This window comes from Rattus norvegicus, chromosome Y (genome assembly GCF_036323735.1).
Source record: "Rattus norvegicus strain BN/NHsdMcwi chromosome Y, GRCr8, whole genome shotgun sequence".
NCBI lineage: Eukaryota > Metazoa > Chordata > Mammalia > Rodentia > Muridae > Rattus > Rattus norvegicus.
In genome coordinates, this window is record NC_086040.1 from 25,801,666 (window position 1) to 25,816,614 (window position 14,949).

The window sequence follows — 14,949 nt, forward strand, 5'->3', positions numbered from 1 at the left end:
AAAATCAAAGAGAAATCTCTAGCTTAAGAGAGATGGAGTATGTAAAGGTTTCCACTGTGTCACAGGAGACATACATGGAATGGGCACCCTCGAATCTGGTCTATGTAAGGAAAGCTGTTTAGCAGGTATACCATTGAACTTCTCAATGACATAATCATTAGGCCCTCCCTGAAACATCTCTTGTAACCTGGAAAGCCCTAGCTTCTGTGATGTCACAATATTGTTGTGACTGAAACTCCCTATCAGATATCACTTCAGTACCTCTAGTGTTCACTAATTGAATTCTAATTCAGAGTAAACAGCCATTTTGGAGTGAAAGCAAAGAGGATGAAGAGATCAGAGATGGGGAGAAGGATGCTGGCCTTCTTTCTTGATATAAAAAAAGGAAGAAATACATGGTCCTTGGGAAAGCTCAGTGAGTCATTGGTCCAGATTGAATGGGATGGCTGAAGAGACAGCCTTGATCTGAGCCTTCAATATAAGGGTAACAGAAGCTGGGAGCCTCCCAAAAACATCTGGACTTCCCTGTTATTATAGTTCTTGGAAGTCAGAGAATTTATATCATTTATTTCTTTATTTCAAAAGCCAAGTTTTGGGAAGGGCACAGTTGTTTTCCTGAGATCTCATAGCCTTTATTCTTTTTGTAAAAAAGAAAGTGTCCTAAGGAAGATAGGATTGACAAGTATTGTGTCCTCTTCTCAGAGTAAACTCCACCATGCTTTGGATACCTATGCTGCCGTTTGTGTCTGACACTGATATCTGGGAGAGAGAAGTGCTTCTGTTTGAGATTTCATCATGTCAGTCTTTCCACTAGTTTTACTCTGAATACCACTTTGGATTTCCGAGTCAATATATGTGATTAATTGTCAGTTTTCTTTCTTATCTTTCATTATATTTACTCTTTAGCAAATTTTATTGTTTTTTTTTAACTTGTTGTTTCTATATTTAAATTTAAAATATTATTTCCTTTCCCAGATTCCTGCCCTTAAGATCATATCTGTTCCCTTTCCTTCTTTTCAAACCCCCTTTTCTGCCAATTGACATTCCCTTGAACTAGGAGACAAAGCTAGCGAGGACAAAAGGCTTCTACTCCCATAGTGCCCAACAATGATAGGGAGAAGGAACCTGGCCTTCTGCCGTGGTATTAAAATAAGAGAAAAATACGTCATCCTTAGGAATGCTAAGTGCATACTTCATACGTGTTGACTGGAGTAACTAAAGAGATAGCCTTGATATGAGCCTTCACCATATGGGAATCAGGAGCTGAGAGCTCCTCAGAAGCATCTGTAATTCCAAGTTCTTATGGTTCCTGGAAGTCAGAGTGTTTATATCATTCATTGCTTTATTCCAAAAGCCAAGTTTTGGGAACAGTACAGTTGATTTGCTGTGACCTCATGGCCTTTATTTATTTATTTTTTTTTTTTGTCCAAAAGAAAGACGTCCTAAGGAAGAAGGGAAAGACAAGTATTGTGTCCCTAGCTCAGAGTAAACACCTCCATGCTTTGGATTCCTATAGTGCAGTTTTTATCTGACTCTGATATTTGGGAGAGAGATGTGCTTCTAGTTGAGACTTCATCATCTCTGTCTTTCCACTAGTATTACTCTGAATACCACTTTAGATTTTCGAGTCAATGGGTTTGATTAGATGACTGTTTTCTTATCTTTTATATCTTGAGTTTATTTATTTTTTAGCAAATTTAATTGCTTTTTTTAAACTAGATGTTTCTCTATTTACCTGTAAAATATTATTTTCTTTCTAATTTTCCTTCTTATAAAATCCCTACCTATTCACTATCCCTTCTTTAATGACACTTTCTGCCCCTTGACAATCCCTTGAACTATAAGACAATTCTGGGTTGGATCAAGGGCTTCTCCTTCCATTGGTGTCCATTAAGATCATCATTTGCCACATATCCATTTAGAGAAATTGGTCTGTCCATGTAAAGTCTTTTAATATTGGTCTAGTACCAGGAAGTTCTGGTTCATTGGTACCGTTGTTGTTATGGTGTTGAAAGCACCTTCAACTCTTGTAATCCTTTCTCAAAATCTACCAACAAGAGGTCCGTTTTCAGTTCACTGGTTTGCCACTAGCATTCACTTCTGTAATTGACATGCTCTAGCTATGTCTCTCAGGAAATATCTACATCCAGGTCCTGGTACAATGCACTTCTTAGCTTCATCAATCTTATTTAATTTGGTGGCTGTTATATATACTTTTGGTGACTCCTACAATTATGAAGTTAGGTGGAATTTTAACATGGATTCTGCGCAAATAGGTCAAGAAGGTAGAATCCACAAATGGCATTGCCAAGTAGACTCTCTCCTGTTCTTATGAACCTATTGAAGTTGAGGTTTCACTGGTCCAGAAGCCATTCTTCTTTGTGATCATCCTCCTCTACCTTCTGCTTGGCCTTAAGAAAGAAACATGGTAAAACATCCTAAACAATTAAATCTGGGCCTGAGACACTAGAATGTAGATATTTTTGCAGATGATATCAAAAGTGACTAGAAAAGAAAATTCTATGCTCCATATGGTCCTTTTTTAACTGATATCTGGAAATTTTGGATAAAATATAATTTTGGAGTTTATCGTTTGATGTCGCTACACCATATTTACACTGTTATACTCAGTCTATTGCTGTACGCCTTTGTTGAGAAATCATTGCAAAAAATGAGTTAGAAATTAGAATGTTTGAGTACACATTCAGGAACATTTATAAAATCACCTATCAAGGAATATACAGTAAGAAGTGAAATACAGTATTCATTAAAACTAAAGGTCTGTAGGGAAAATACTGGCCTTTGTGATACAGAGAAACCCTAGAATTTGAACTGTATTTCACAGTAATGTACCTAGGAATAAAATATTATCTAGAAGAATCTCCTACACTCCATGTTCCTAAATCTTTTCTACCCATGCCAGGTCCCTGACCAAATTTCACCATTTAGAGCATGTAACCACTAATGAAGCAAAGATAAGTTTGTAGATTTAGAGAGATGGAGTTCGTAAAGGTTTCCATTGTGTCACAAGAGACATACCAGGAAAGGGCACCCTTGTATCTGGTTCATGTAAGGAAGCTATTTAGCAGGTAGGCTTTTTCTGTGATGTCACAAGTGTTGTTGTGACTGCAACTCCCTTTCAAATATTCCTTCAGGACCTCTAGAGTTTACTGACTGGCCTGTAATTCAGAAAAACGAGCCATTGGGGAGTGAGAAGAAAGAGGATGAAGAGATGAGTATGGGGAGAAGGAAACTGGTCTTCTGACTTGGTGTCAAAAAAAAGGAAGAAATATGTGGTCCTTGGGAAATCTCAGTGAATCCTTGGTAGGGGTTGAGTAGGATCACTGAAGAGATAGATTGGATCTGAGCCTTACACATATGGGAATCAAGAGCTGTGAGCCTCTCCGAAACATCTGGACTTCACAGTTCTTATGCCGCTGGAAGTCAGAGATTTTATATCATTCATTTCCTTACTCCAAAAGCCCAGTATTTGGATGGTCACAGATGTTTTCCTGAGAGCTCATGGCATTAATTCTTTTCGTAAAATATAAAAAGGTCCTAAATAATAAGGGAGAGAAAAGTATTGTGTCCTCTGCTCAGAGCAAACTCCTCCATGCTTTGAATACCAATAGTGCAGTTTGTTTCTTACACTAATATCTGGGAGAGAGAAGTCCTTCTAGTTGAGACTTCATCATCTCAATCTTTCCACTAGTATTTCCACTAACACTTAAGTTTTCTGAGTCAATTGGTGAGATAAGCTTGCATTTTTCCTTTCTTTTCTTTCTTTCTTTTTTTTAATTTTTTTAGCAAAACTCTCAAATATCATCCTGGGTGACGATGTAGATTAGACCCATCAGATGAAATGAAGAATTGAAAAACTCTCCTGGGGATGAAAATGGTAAGGAAATCACATTGATGTATCATAAATGCGGTGCCAAGAGCAATATTAATACTAGTCTGGGGAGATGCTGCCTTTATCAGAGACCACAGACCTTTAGTTTAGAATGATTCAGTACTAAACTGGGAATGGAAAATGATGGTTGATATGGTTCTAACAGATCTCATAACATTAAAAAGGGTCTCTTCCAGATCAGAGAATGATTATTGTAAAGCAACTTCCAGAATAAACTTATGAGACCCACCATCAGCCTGTGAAATAATGTGCGAAAGAAGAAATTAGTGTCTCTTCAGGGACAATCTGTTGCTTTCAAACAAACAGTAAAGTGTCCATTCTATGAATGATACATAGATATATACACATTATAGCAGGATGAATACAGAGTTTCTTCAGGTCCATGAAAGAGGTATTCAGCAGTTGACCTGGCTCAGCAATAAAGTTATTTTTTGCCAACTCATGAGACCTGAGCTCCTTCACTAGGAGATCCATGATTGAAGGAAAGAACAAACTTCAGACAACTTGTCTCAGATTTCTATGTAGTTCAGATTTCCTGGTCTTGGTCCTCAGAAGGAAGGACATCTTGTTTTTCAATTCTTGTTCATCCTATAATCCTTCTCTCTTATGCACTAATGCAAATAAATTAGGGTGCATTTCATTGATAGATTACAATTGATATTTTAATTCTGTTGCCAAGAACTATAGAAAATAAGAAGGGCTGTATCAAAGCATCCTTTGAAAGTCAGACTACGGGAATGTGTCCATTGGAAATTTGTAACTGAGCTGAAACTCTTACTAGAGACAAACTGCCATAAAAGGTCGTCTCTAGATACCTGGTGTAGTAGTTGGTGTTCCCAACAGATAGTAAAGGATGAATCTCTCTGTATAGAGGAATCTGATTGTTCAAAAATGATCACAGACTATGGACCACATAATTTAACAATGGCTGACTATTTGTAAACTCCTAGAATCCATTAGTTTATTAGTCCAAAAGGCTTGGTGTCTCATCTGGTCATAAGTATATGGATAAATTTTCAGTATGCAGGTTCTAATGTATGTGAGGGTTTGGTAGCATTGTGAGTGCAAACATGAAAAAGTAAAAGCTTCATTCTTCCATGTTTTCTATGGGGATTCAAATAAAAGGCATAGTTAAGAATAGACTGGGATTGCCATTCTCAAACAGACCAGTATCTTCAACTGAACATTCATTTCTGGGAAGCTGCACGCTGTCAGAATGGCTCAGGTGTATGTGAACTGCAAGATCTAGTCTGGGAAGGCAGTCCTGTTCATCAATCACACCTGCCCCTACTACAGAAACACCCAAGACTTCCTCAATCAACTTTTTTGGACACATGGTCTTCTGGGATTCTAAGATATTAGATCTACTAACAACAACAATGCGATTCAAGATTACTTACAACAGGTCACTGGAGTGAGAATAGTTCCTTGGATCTTTAAAGGTAGAGAAAGACTGCATAGGTAGTCACAGTGATCTAATCTCCATGCAACAGAAAGAGGATATAATGATGTTGCTGAAGCAGTTTGGAGCTCTGCATTTATAAAAGGGATGGCTGTAAAAGCCCATGCTGACAGCAGACATTCAACCATGCTGAGAGTTGAAGTGCGTCACAGATGACTTCAGTATTTTCATAGGATTGGGATTTAGAACAAATTCGCTTTTATTCTATTCCTCAGTGCAAAAAAATCTGTTGCTGTTTGCCTCAAACCATGGGGTAGGGAAACTTAAGAGGCAACAGAGGTTTGATTTTCCAGTCTTCATGTTCTGACATGTCTCTACTTCTAAGTCCATGTTTCACAAGCCAGATCATTTAAATCTCCAGGGAATCAGTTACTGTTTGCCTACCATGCTGGTCTTCTGAAGTCATTTTACAGAAGTCCACTTCCTAGTAATTATTAAAGCAATGAATATTATGAAGTTGTTTATGATCTACACACAGGCCTTTCATGCCCCAAGCATGTACCATCCCACATCTGCCTTGGCAACTCTCAGCCAGTGTTTTAACCTATTCATCCAACAACCCACAGAAGTCCACACTTGTATGAGGATGTTGTTTGAGAAACAGATGAATAGCTTTAGCATGGTTGTTCTTCACTGTTCTTCACGGCAGAGTATATGATGCATTCAGCTCTGTTTGTCGCGTTTAATTGCCCATAAAGTCCCAAACAGCTCTGAGCTGATTGTGTCAGAGTACGAGCAAAGTCAAATATAAAATGCAAAATTTCAGAACTCTCCTTCCAAGGCTGTTTGTGAAAGAAGTTGTTCGCAACACACTGTCCTAATAAATTTATTCCATTCTCACTTTGATATTTTGATTTGATGTCTTGAAATGACATTTAATTATCATTGAAATGCAGGTTCTCTCTATGGTCTCTAGTGAGAAGGATTCATTTTTCAAAGGGATGTATCTGCAGATGCCTGAAAAAATGAATATAAAGAATAGATCTTGATAAAATTCTAGGGTAAAGATGCAACATCCTACTCCAAAGATCCATATAAGAAGCACATTTGACATTGACCTTATATTATTAAGAAATTCTTCACATATTCCCTCTATCATTGGGGATTAAATAATCTCAGATGAATAGTTGACAAACAAGAATAGCCTTTAGAATCATTTTACCCTCTTCACTAATAGTTTTGAGCAAATAGAACACTAAAAGAACACATAGAAGAAATGGTTATAATCAAAAGATACATGTGGGTCAGCTCTAACTCTCATGGTCAAGGTCAATTTGGACACGCTCATTGTGGTCATGGATTGCTCTCATAAGACTCTGCAGAAGGTTTTTCCTATTGCCTCAGTGTAAGCTCCAGGAAGACCAAGCTAACAGAGCTGATCAGGTTCCCTTAGAATGCACTTGAAAGCCACATACGCTGAGGAACTTTTGATGTGCTTTAGCTCTATTGTCAAGTTTTTTTAAGCCTCTAACAAATAGCAAGCTGTCCTTTTTACTCCCTCCTCAACACCTCTAAATGAGCCCTAGCTCAATTGCTCAGTTTCATTGGTCATAGCGCAGCACCCCAAATATGAGCTTATCTTAATGTGTTTCTAACATCCTGCCTGCTACACCAATGGCCACTCCATACTAGATCTCACATGACTGGTAGCTCTTACTCCACCCTTAAATCCTTTCTCCACCCTTGTGTCTACTAGCCTGTTTGCAGGAATACTAGATATCCTCACAACTGGTTGGCCAAGAGCATCTTTATTGAACTATAGAGAATCAATTTGGGAACAGGACCTTCAGTGTTTGCAGGAAGATTCCCGATCTAAGAATCAAAACGTGACCAAACAAGACTCAATCCATGTCTCTGGTTTTGTGTGGGAGATAGAGGAGTTAGAATTTCAGAGTTGAAATTCAAATAATTATAATATACATGTAGTATTAATTATGCCAGGATAAAAGCATCCAAAAAGTGGAAATGGGCAATATTAAAGGCAAGAGAAAAATCCCTAGTACAGCAAACAATGTGGACCTGTTAGAGAGACTGGGCTCTTTCCAGCCATCTGAATTTGTACTTGAAATTCTTCTGATCACTTCTTGATCTCTGCATGTAGAAAAGAACAAAAAGAAAAAGAAAACATAATAAAACAAAAAAAATCACCAAAATGAAACTAAAAGCAAAAGCAAAAGCGAATCAACCCCAATCCTAAAAGAAGAGGACCAAGTGAAGATTGCTTGAGGTCCTCATTTTTAACTACAACTACAAGCGACCAATAGTTTCAATTCAAATTTTTTTTCATTATTTTATTTGAAACTTCTCTGTGGGTCAAAGAAACAAGGTTTATAAGCTGCAAAAACAGGAAACAGAAACAAACCATACTGTAGAGCTCACCACTGGTATTACTATGGTGACTGTGGGCAATGCGGAGAATACTGCTGTTTGACAATGGGTCTTTTGGTTTTATATATGCTGACAATATCTATGATTCTGAAATGAATTAGAGTCATCACCGAATCATGACTAAATCAACTGTTCCTTTTCTTTGGATAACAAGATATGGCAAACTGTTGACTGACTATCATTTGTATTTTGGACCTAGCCTCTGTGGTAAAGCTAAGTTTTTTGATGGAAAATCCTCCACCAAAACACTGTTTTGTCAATGGTGCTGCCAGCCAAAAACCATTTCCTGAGGCTAATCTGCAATCTCCAGAAGAGGAGATTTTATTTCTAATAATAATCTTCTACCAGATAAGCTTTCTTCAAATCCCAGACATACAAGAGAGAAAAATTTAAAGCAGGTCCACTACAAGCAGCAAGAAGACAAGAATATACACTGGTTTCACAACTATGTATTACAGTATTTGGAATTTTAGCTAGAGGAATATGATAACCGAAGAAGATCCAGGGAATACAAATGAAAAATTAAGAAATCAAAATGTTCTCGTTTGCAGATGTCATGACACCATTTTAAAAACTCTAAAAATGTATCAGTCTCTTAAGACTGAAAAAATACGGTCATAAAATCAGAATATCATACGAACACACAAAATTCCTTAGCCTTCCTTTATTAATTAATCAAAAATTGACATTATTACACTATCTACTTATTCTTAAAACTATAAAAGTTTGATTTATTCAAGTTTTTAAGGTCCTTCAGAACATCAGCTGGAATGTTCTTATATGTTTTCTGGATGGATCATGGTTACTTCGTATGTCTTCTCATAGTATGCTTTATAACTATGCGAATTCAGGGTATTTTGTTATATATTTTAAGAGTGTTTCTAGTGGAATACTTCCCTGATTTCTCTCCCATGGTTTGAAATTGGAAAACAAAAACGATAACGTGTTTTGAGTTTTCACTTTGAATTGTGAATATATTTTCAGCTTTAAGAAACGTAAACTTTTAAAGAACAATTGTCTCTATTCAGGATCACGTCTAGCTAATTCATAGTGGTCTTTGCATTTTTAATATTTTCATCCACAATATTTTATTTTATATATTCAGATTATTGTGAGGGGAATTTGACCCATATTTCCTCAAAGTATGGTTTGGATTGCCATAAAGGAAGGCTAAGGAATTTTGTGTGTTCGTATGATATTCTGCTTTTATGACCGTATTTTTCAGTCTTAAGAGACTGATACATTTTTAGAGTTTTTAAAATGGTGTCATGACATCTGCAAACGAGAACATTTTGATTTCTTAATTTTTCATTTGTATTCCCTGGATCTTCTTCGGTTGTCATATTCCTCCAGCTAAAATTCCAAATACTGTAATACATAGTTGTGAAACCAGTGTATATCCTTGTCTTCTTGTTGCTTGTAGTGGACCTGCTTTAAATTTTTCTCTCTTGTATGTGTGGGATTTGAAGAAAGCTTATCTGGTAGAAGATTATTTTTAATGTTGACTTGAATCTGTTCACAAGTATTTTATTGAGAATATGTGTGTATAGGTTTAAATTAGTGTGTAAAATACTCCCTCTTCCTCTCTTTGTGTCAGTGGTCCGTACCTCTTTCTCCCTCTCTCATTACCTTCCCTTTTGCCAGATTGTCCCCCTGTCTCACTCTCTCTCCTTATTTTCTCTATCATTGTTAGATAATACCAGATTCAAAATAGAATTTTATTGTATTAAATCCTTTTGTCTACTTTATGAAATAGTCCTAAACACTTTAAATGCTATTTAAATGTATATTCATTTCTTTTCAACTGAATACATGTGAATCTATGATATTTGAGGTGGGAGAAATTAAATACCTGATTCTATGCAATTATTTATATAGAGCTGTTTTAATTATGCAAAGTGAGCTGATTTAATATTGCTATACCCAATACATCTAGTATATACTCTCACTTCCAACCCCGACCAGCAGGAAAGGAGCAACACCACACGTTCTTCTCAAAGCAGTTTATTCAGGAACCCTTTTGTCTGCAAGCAGGAACAATGCCTCCATCCAGCCCCCGAGGCCACTCCCTTATATCCTCCCTCAACTACCTCACCAGTCTGTGTAACCTCTGTTCATAGGTCCACGTCATATAATGTTATGGTGCACCTGCGCAGTTCTCACAATGGGGCATGGGCTTAAGTTCAGGTGCTATTCGTGAGACGTGGCAGCAGTCCCGGACTCCATCTTGGGATTGCCACTACGCCAGCTCCCCACAGTAAATCACGAATGCTTTAAAAAATATTCTAGATTTGGGACTGTAAATCTAAATAATTTGTGTTTTCTCCATGTTTCCTATATTCTCTTTCATTTTATTAATTCAAACCTTTCATTACCTAACATGGCCAGAGGTTATGACGATCTTGTTAATACTTTCCAAGAGTGACCCCTTCCTTTCATTCATTATATAGTTGTCTACATTTTACTGATTTCAGCCATGATGAGTTGGATATACATGTTATACACCTTCCGCAAGGCCAAAAAGCCATTCTGAAACAAGGTGAAAAGAGACTTTAGGTGTAGAAAATTGTGGGAGGGATCAGACATAAAGCGTGTCTTCTGGATACAAGAAGTATTGCCCTCATGTCACATAGCAGCTGTTGTTTCCTGCACAGCTTCAAACCAGTCAACAGGGAAGAATGCAGGGAAAAGGCCTGAAAACTGCTATACCTATCTGACATACTATGGACAGTTAGTATCTTCAGTTGGAGGATTGAAAATTATTTGTAAGGGTTTATCATAGAGTTATTAAACAGTACTTTAATGTAGAAGATATACACAAGAAGGATTCAAAGAAATAGAGTGATGTGGAAAAAATAAATGGAAAATTATCATCAACATTCATTGGTGGAAATTCTCAAAGAGTAAAATATATAAACTATATTCCTCAGTATAATGTATGTAGAAAATGTTTTATTATATAGGGATATTTCATAAAGCGACCTTATGATTTCAGTTGGTTAAAACAGATCTGCCAATTCTGTGAGTTTAATGAGTGCATTATGTAATTTGATCTTAATGATTTTAAAGTGGCTATTTTCAAAAATAGTAAGCATTATTTCCATGTACATGTTCAAAAACGTGCTTCTATAAATAATATTAGAAAAACTAAAACACTATATATCAAGAAACTAAATTAAATTAGGCTACATATCTAAACAAAATATTCAAAAGTGAAGAAACTCAAGTGACTAAGAATCGAAAGTGAAATATTTATCATACTTATACAATACAGAAATGCAAAACAAAATTATTCTGAGAATTTTTTCCTCCCTTTCAGAAATTTTAGTTTTATAACACATGAGTCAACTTATGTTTGCTGTGTTATGGAGAGAGGGGAACATTACTATACTCCTGGTTGGAATGCAAACTTCTACAGCACCTTTGGAAATCAGTATGATGTTTCTTCAGGAATCCGGAAATGGATGCGCCTAAAGATATAACTCGAGGAAAATATATCCAAATTTTGATTCATCCTAGTATAGAGACCCTAATTAGAAATATTCAAGTTGTTCCTTTACAAATGAATGCATAAAGAAAATGTGGTTCTTTTACAGATTGAAAAAGGAAAGCATGTAATTTTCAGGACAATGAATGGATCTTGTGAAAGTCATCATAGATGAGATAATCCAGATCAAAAAAGAAAAATGGGAGACATTTTCACTTTAATCTGAATGTTAATTCTCCACACTATTTCGGTTTGATTAGTTTAGTGTAAATTCAAGGGATGCGGTCCAGACTGTCCTCACTTTGGGACGTACAAATGAACTTATGGATTGCAGAGGAACACTGTCAAGAACAGGAATGTCAAACGTGAAGAAAGAGGGAAGAGGATGACAATGGAGGGAATATAGAGATGTACAGTTAAGTTGGGAAACATTTGAGGCATGGAAAGGAATCCCAATGCAACAGAAATAAAAAATATTTTTTTGTAGTGGTAACTAAAGATTTATAGCTATAAGGACAGGAGATAAAACATTGATTGGGTGTATCTATGTGATTTTCAATAGTAAGAAACTCACGAAAATTATGGATTTCAACTCTCAACAAACCTATAGTACAGAAAATGAAATATATAGTCCTTAAGGAGACAGATGTGAATATCTCTGTTGTAAACATGAATGTGTTATATTATACACATTATATGTATAAAATAATATATTTATTTGTTTACATTTCAAATGTCATTTCCCAAACTGGTTTTTCTTTCTTAAATTCCCTAAGTTATTCCGATCCTCATTTTTCTAATATGGTGCTCCCCACTTCGACTTTTGCCCTCTAACATCCCCCTTCTCTTTGATATGACATCTCCACAGGACCAATTGCTTCCCTTCCCAGATATGGCAGTTGAGGCAGTTGTCTTCCCCATATGCTCTGGTATCTATGTAGCAGAAGTCTTGGACTGGCCAAAGCATATACTAGAAGGTGGAAAATTTCCTGAACCTCTGAAGGGTAAGCTTAATTGATACTGTTGTTCTTCATATTGGGTTCCAAATCCCTCCAGATCCTTAAGTCATTCCCCTATCTCTTCCTTTGTGGCTGTCAGGTGCTGTCAAATGCTTAGGTGTTTCTGCATCTGTCACGGTCAGGTGATGGCAGAGCCCCACGGAGGACAGACGTATTAGGCTCTTATCTGCGAGCACATCTTGACCTCAGGAATAGTCTGAGGATTTGGAGTCTCTGGAGGAAATTGTTAGTCTGGTCGGGTGGTCTCTGGATTGCCTTTCCTTCAGTCTCTGCTCCATTTTTGTATTTACATTTTTTAGATTGGAGATTTATAGGTAAAAAAAAATGTGAGCTGTGTGGGCAGCACCACCCCTTCACTGGGGGGCATGTCTAGCTACAGGAGGAAGTCTCTAGTTGTTCTATCTATTTTCCTGCTCGGTATTTAAACTACCACCATCACAGTAAGTTTCTGGGATACACTTGCATCCCTGGCATCTGGGATTTTCCTGGGGATACCCAAGTTCACCACCCACCACTGACGCTTATTGTTATTTACTCCACGTTTCCTCTGAATTTCTCTCCTGTCTCTTTTAATTGGTTCAACTCCCACCACTTTATCCATCATTTTCCACATCTAGCTAGATTCTTCCACTCCACTGCATTCCATGATTATTTTGTTCTCCCTTCTAAGTGGGTTCCAAGTATCCGCCATTTGGCCTTCTCACATGTTACCCTTCATGTTATAAAAGATTTGTATAGTGGGTATTCTGTTAGCAGGGCTAACATCTACTAGTCACTAAGTCCATCCCATGTTATGTCCTTTTCGATTTCTGTTACTTCACTATTTTCATGTTCCATCATTTGTCTACAGAGTTCTTGGTGTCCTCATATTTAATACCTAAGTAATGTTCCATTGTTTACATATAGCAAACTTTCTGTATTTATTCCTGAGTGGAGATGAGGTATATCATGGTTCTTTCCAGCATTCGACTGTTATAAGTAAGACTGCTGTGAATATCTTCAACCACATGTCCACGTTATGTGTGGATCAAGTTTGAGTATATGTGTTGAAGTGAGTGGTAAAGCTGGGTTTTCAAGTAAAGCTATTTGCAATTTTCTCTGGACCTCCACACTGATGATATCCAAAGTGGCTATCAGCTACTAATCCCGCAAGCAGTGGAGGAGTGTTCCACTTTCTCTACATCCTAGCCCACTCTGCTACTGCATTAGTTTTTTGTCTTAGCCAATCTGATTGTTTTAAGGAAGACTCTTATGTTCATTTTGATTTGCCTTTATGTGAACTAAGGATGTTAAACATTTCTCGATATGTTTTTCACCTATTGAGATACCTCAGTTGAGAATTCTTGGTTAGCTCTCTAATCCAGTTTAAAAGTTGGGTTCTTTGTTGTGTGGGAGTTTACCTTTCTGAGTTCTTATATTTTTAATTTTGGCACTCTCTCAAATGTAGGGTTCGTAAAACTCTTTTCCAAATGTGTAGGTTGTTGTTTTCCTATTGGTAGTGTACTTGGCTTTAAAGAAAGTTTTCAGAATGATGGGATTTTGTAAATTGACTGGTGATCTTAGAGCCTTTGGTGTACTGTTCTGAAAAATTTCTCCTGTGCATATGTGTTCTAGGCACTTTCTGACACTGCCCCTTCTATTGGCTTCTGCATATGTGATTGTGTGTGGATTTCCTTGATGTGATTTGACTTGAACTTTGAAGAAGGAGATAGAAATGTTCAATTGGCACACAGCTATATACAGAACAACAGTTAGGGTAACATCATATCTTAGAACGATTTGGTTTATGTATAACCTACTTAGTCATAAAGGAAATGCAAATCAAAACAACCCTGTGATTCTATCTCACATCAGTCAGAATGGCTAAGATCAAAGACTCAGGTGACAGCAGATGCTGGAAAGGATGTGGAGAAAGAGGAACACTCCTCCATTGTTGTTGGGATTGCAAATTGGTACAACCTCCCTGAAAATCAGACCTGAGTTTCCTCAAAAATTGGTCATTGCACTTGCTGAAGACCCAACTATACCTCCCCTGGGCATATACCCAAAAGATGCTCCAACATACAACAAAGACAAATGTTAAACTATGTTCATAGCAGCCTTAATCATAATATCCAGAAACTGGAATTAACCCAGATGTGCTACACGAGAAGAATGGATACAGAAAATGGCCTATATTTACACAATGGACTAGTACTCATTTATCAAAAATAATGAGTTCATGAAATTCATAGGCAAATGGATGCACCTAGAAAATATCATCCAGAGGGTGGTTACTCAATTACAGAAAAACAAAGTATGCACTCATTTTTAATTGGATATCAGTGCAAATGCTCAAGTTAACTATGATACAAGGCACAGACCACACGAAACTCAAGAAGGAGGACCAAAATCCTGATGATTCACTCCTTCCTTGAAAGAGTAAATAAAATATCCATAAGAGGGGTAGGGAGATATTGTTCTTTGGAGACTGAAGGAATGACCATTCAGAGTCTGCTGGACATGTGACACACACACACACACACACACACACACACACACACACACACACACACACACATATGCACCAAAACTATTTTGGATAAAATAAGGCTTTCAGAGTTTATCATTTGAAGGAGGTACACAATATTTACACAGGGAACTAGGAGAATTCAGCTGAAGGACTTTTTTGTTTTCTGGC

At 37.0% G+C, this 14,949-nt stretch overlaps 1 long non-coding RNA gene across 1 annotated transcript in view; it reads right to left on the reverse strand.

Annotated features, from left to right (window-relative positions):
• The window catches only part of LOC134484428 (uncharacterized), a 33,665-nt gene that overhangs the window by 8,670 nt on the left and 10,046 nt on the right, over positions 1-14,949 (reverse strand). Inside the window, exon 4 of the long non-coding RNA XR_010061886.1 lies at positions 5,314-6,332. This is a non-coding gene — a long non-coding RNA (uncharacterized LOC134484428). The remainder of the gene's footprint in view (positions 1-5,313; positions 6,333-14,949) is intronic.